The following is a 5,463-nucleotide window of genomic DNA, read 5'->3' as shown; positions in this document are numbered from 1 at the left end:
TTTTTTTAAATGGTCCCTATGCTCAGACCAAGTGAGCTACATGAGATTACTTTTTTGCACGGTCACTGCGGTCAGACCGGTCTGAGTGAGCTACATCATACTACTTTTTTTGCATGGTCCCTGCGGTCACCGGTCAGACCGAGTGAGCTACATGAGATTACTTTTTACGCAGACAAAGCCTGCTACATGAGACTACTTTTTTGCATGGTCACTGTGGTCAGACCAAGTGAGCTACAGTCAAGTGGGGTGTCTTGTTGAACTCCGCACGGCCTAGGGATTATGGTAATGCAATTGCCTGCTCTCTGTGTCTTTAAGCACCGCACTTTATCACTCCATCCTTGCTGTGTGTGTGTGTCTGTGTGTGTGTGTGTGAGAGAGAGCTTTTCTTTGACATCTGTTGGGAGAAATGACTGATTTACAGTTCAGGAGGGTTACCTAGTCACACATATGACATTTTGGAGAGATGTGACTTTTTTAACCCTTCGAAACACTGTGACCCAATTAAAGGCACTTCCGGTTGGCACAGGAAGCTATAAGTAACCACATGTCTTGATTGACATAGCCACTTACAGAATCCTGAGTGAATAGATATTTATGGCTGAATATTTACTGCCCACGGTAAGGGATGCTTGAGTCTCTTTTCGAAAGATTAACATAAATGAGGGGGAAAGCCTAAGCCTAAGCCCACTTATTGCTTCGCCCAGTAGATATGGACTAAACCAAAATATACTCTCCTGTAAATGTATTAGAACTCACCCCGGGAAGATACGGTTAGTTGAAAATGAAATGAGTTGAAAAAACTGCATTTTATCCCCAGAGAGACCGTCCTGGCTCAGACGTTGCTCAGTTTTTTGAGAAAAGTGTGCACTTCTCCCGGTGTGTTGAAGAGATGGCTTCGGCCTTGGTACTGAACTTTCATCCATGCAGGGTGGATGAGGTAGCCGGTGATGTTCTTCTCCTTCAGTGCTTTGGCGGCAGGTCTGAACTGATTGCGACGTCTGGCGAGATCCACGCTCATATCTGGGAAAAGGCTGACCCTCTTTCCATCAATTGTGATGTCCCCTTTGGCTCTTGCGAGTTGCAGTATCTTCTCTCTGTCTTGGAAACGGAGGAACCTGATCAATACGGCTCGTGGGGGCTCATCTGGCCGGGGTTTCGGCGCTGATGTTCTGTGGGCGCGTTCGATTTCCAGCGGCTTGGTGAAGTTGATTATACCTAGGACCTCCGGGATCCATTGATTGCAGCCATAACAAGTTAATCCCTTCTCTTAACATGTATGGCCCCAAAACATAATCAAGCAGCTGACCAATTACTTAAGACTTTAGTTAGAAGTTAACTGAGATTAATCAACAACTGGATACATTACTTTATTTCTAAAGTGAAACTTTCCTCCGCATTGGAGTATCTCTACAACTACAAGTTTAACCAGTATTTCAGTTGTTTTACCATCCCATGAAGAAGTGTGGCAGGCCTGTGAGGAAGGATCCTACAGCCATGAGGAAACAGCCCATAGCAATGAGCCTGGGCCGGTGCAGCTTCGCCCCAAAATGGCTGACCACAGCCAGGAACAGCAGGTTACCTGCAAGAAACCACAACACTACAGTAGTCAGGAATCACAAATTATAAACATTTTTTTTTCTACTAAAAATGGCATATCAGTTTGGATACTAGACTGCAACAACAAAGCATCAAATAAAACAATGTTAGGGGTTTGACAGTAGAGTCATGGACAAAAGCCAGTCAATCAATTAATAGGAACAACTATAAAACTGGACAGTATTGAGAGCAGACTCTGATTGAACCACAAGAAAAATCAATCACACTGTAGTCTGTATCTGGTTTTTACTACATGAGTTCTGAAGCAACTCAATGTTATTGTTGATACCCATCTCAAAGCTGCCGTCTATGAGTCCGATGAGAGAGCTGGACAGGGAAAAAGTGTCTGAGTGATGGCACTCTTCATGTAGGTCCTTGACAGAGCTTTGGTGAAGGAGGCGAACGACAGGGCCACGATGAACTGCTGACAAGCACAAGAGAGAGAACATTAGTGTGTGTTTGTCCGTGTGTATGTGCATGCGTGGATGCGTGTGCAGACAGAGTACATGTGTAGCTGAGGTGGCCTGCAATAGTAAAAAGAACGGACACAAGTTTACGTCTGCCAAGTTCTGGCGCTTTCTTTATTCTGAAGAATGTTTTTTTTCTCTTGTTCAATTGTCTATTTTCTTGTTAGTACTTTGAAAATATTCACATCAAACAAGTGCACACTTTAAATTACACAACATAAATGCACTTTACCTAAAACAGAATTCAAAAATGTTTGGTTTCACATGAAAACCACAATGTATTTCACATTCATACAATAGAAACACCTATATATGAAACCATAAATAACTGAATGTTTTTCTATATACCGCTACCTCTATAGAAAAGTGACAACAATACATTCAGCTTTAAGATAGTGGCACCTCCAGAAAATCCTCTCTCTCTCACTGTATGTACTAAAAGTCCACCAGACTGAGCGTGCTCGGCCAGTTTACCAGCTAGTGAGCACAATTTTACACAAAACAACCAATAACATCTAAAACCAACTCCGAAATCCCTAACAAATGGATTCTTGATAAAAAATCTCCTAGACTAAATCCAGTACAAGTCAGCTACTCAGTAAACATAGTCTCTGTAACTCGTAAATGTTTTTTTTTACCTCAGCTAGCATCAAGCTAACATATACTCTCACTCAATGTAAATACCTTCTTCTCTCACTCAGTTCGACACAGAGCCAAAACAAAACCTTTCCTAACGTGATAATATCTGGACAACGTTGTTAAATAGCATGTTATTACATATTGTGTATGTAGTTGAACGTTTGAAGTGCTGTTACATACCTGTAATAGTAAAAGAACAGACACAGTTTACCTCTGTAAAGTTCTGGTCCTTATAAGTTCTGGTTACTTATATATAATTCTGCAGAATGGTGAGCGCTTGGCCTGAACTTAATGTTTCTCCTGCTACAACAGTACAACAGCGCCATCTATTGGCCTTATGGACTGCTGACGCTAAAGTATGTTGAAAATACCATTTAGATTCATTAAGACAAATACATAAACAATATGGGGGGGGGATATAATAAATGGGTGTCTGTTTTTAGTTACTTTGTTTTCAACCCATTACACATGCACAATCATACATGTGCATTTAAAGCATCATTAAGAACCTTGAGTGTGGAACTGCAGGGCGTTTAGGCAAAAACCACATGAATTTCACATGTGAACACGGGAAGTGTTCCAAAAACATATTTGAATGTAATCTTATGTGAACTACAAATGTGAAAATGTGATCACGTTGTGTACCAAAATGTAATTTGTGCTCACATAAAATGTAAGTTGGTTACATGTGGTTTTTCTGTCAGGGCAGGAATATAAAATGCATTTTGATGTTACATGATCTTGAAAATGCAATGTTCTCTGAGGTTCTTCCATGATCCTTTCCATGTATTTTCCAGTTTACTTTCCCTCAGTCCTTTTCACTTTCCTTGGCAAAACAAGCTCTGTCCCCGAGACTTACTCAGAGCCACCATGAATTGAAGCAGCTTCTGATGGATTTTAAACCATTCAACAAATTGTTTTATAATGAAGAGTAGACCCAACTAAACACCCTGGATTCTTTACACACACACATTGAAGGGAAAAAAATCTCAAATTTGAACTCATCAGACCAAAGGACAGATTTCCACCAGACTTAGGTCCATTGCTCGTGTTTCTTGTCCCATGCAAGTCTCTTCTTATTATTGGCGTCCGTCCTTTAGTGGTGGTTTCAATGGAACAATTCAACCATGAAGGCCTGATTCACGCAGTCTCCTATGAACAGTGCATGTTGAGATGTGTGTGTTTCTTGAACTCTGTGAAGCTTTTATTTGGGCTCCAATCTGAGGTGCAGTGAACTCTGCTGAACCTATCCTCTGCAGCAGAGGTAACTTTGGGTCTTCCTTTCCTGTGGCAGTCCTCATGAGAGCCAGTTTCATCAAAACGCTTCATGGTTTTTGGGACTACACTAGAAAAAACTTTCAAAGTTCTTGAATTTTTCCGTTTTGACTGACATTCATGTCTTAAGTAAAGATGGACTTGTTTCTTTTTGCTTATTTGAGCTGTTCTTGGCATAATATGGACTTGGTCTTTTACCAAATAGGGATATCTTCTGTAAACCATCCCTACCTTGTCACAACACAACCTATTGGCTCAAACGCTTTAAGAAGGAAAGAAATTCCACAAATGAACTTTTAAGAAGGTACACCTGTTAATTGAAAAACATTCCTGGTGACTACCTCATGAAAAGGTTTGAGAGAATGCCAAGAGTGTGCAAAGTGGTCAAGGAAAAGGATGGCTACTTCAAAGATTCTCAAATGTAAAATATATTTTGATTTGTTTAACAGTTAATGCTTACTACATGATTCCAATTGTGCTATTTCATAGTTTTGATGTCTTCACTATTTTTCTAAAATGTAAAAAATTGTAAAATAAAGAAAAACCCTTAAATGAGTAGGTGTGTCCAGACTTTTGACTGGTACTGTATATATTGTGATATTGCAAATATGGTACAATCCAAGGGTGCAAAGCTTTTGGAGACTTACCCAGAAAGACTCACAGCTTTAATCGCTGCCAAAGGTGATTCTAACATGTATTGTGAATATTTCTGTATTTCATTTTCAATACATTTGAAAAAAAAATTAAAACATGTTTTTACTTTGTCATTATGGGGTGTTGTCTGTAGCTGGGTGAGATGATAAAAAACTATAATTTAATCCATTTGGAATTCAGGCTGTAAGAAAACAACATGAGGAATACGTTAAGGGGTATTAACACTTTCTGAAGGCACTGTATATCTGCAAGAAAGTGATAAATGAGCGACTCTTTGAAAGGGGGTCATATATACATTGCCTCATTTAAAAATAAAAATAAAGCTATCGTGCTATAATCGGCATAGTTTCTCAGACCAAATCTTTATTCTGGTTTAAACAAAGCAATCTGATCATGCTCCAGTAAAATTCACGCTACAGGGAATTTAAAAAATGACTTCTGCAAAGCACATATACATTGTCCAATCAACATCCACACATTGATTGAATTCTTCGGGTCTTTATTCAAACACAAACGGAATAAAATGCTCTTTCAGTTTTTTGTTGCAGGTTGTGCAATGTTCAAAAGTGTGTGAGAGATTGGCATCAATGTGTGTGTTTGTGTGTGGGGTCAAGTTTGGACGGTCGTACATTGTACATTTCAGGTCCATGGACAGCAGCAATATCGGCATAGCGATATCTGTCATTCAGCACCACATGACAGTAGACAGCGGCCATCTCGTGTGAAGTTGGCACTGGGGAAATCCCATGTAATGAGAAACAAGGCCTAGGAGGCAAAAAGACTGAAGGAGAAGACACCCACAAGAACTCTATGCTAAACTGTTCTGCCACAT

This window comes from Oncorhynchus mykiss, chromosome 20 (genome assembly GCF_057628025.1).
Source record: "Oncorhynchus mykiss isolate SJ-2025 chromosome 20, ASM5762802v1, whole genome shotgun sequence".
Lineage (NCBI taxonomy): Eukaryota > Metazoa > Chordata > Actinopteri > Salmoniformes > Salmonidae > Oncorhynchus > Oncorhynchus mykiss.
Note: the sequence above shows the minus strand (reverse complement) of the source record.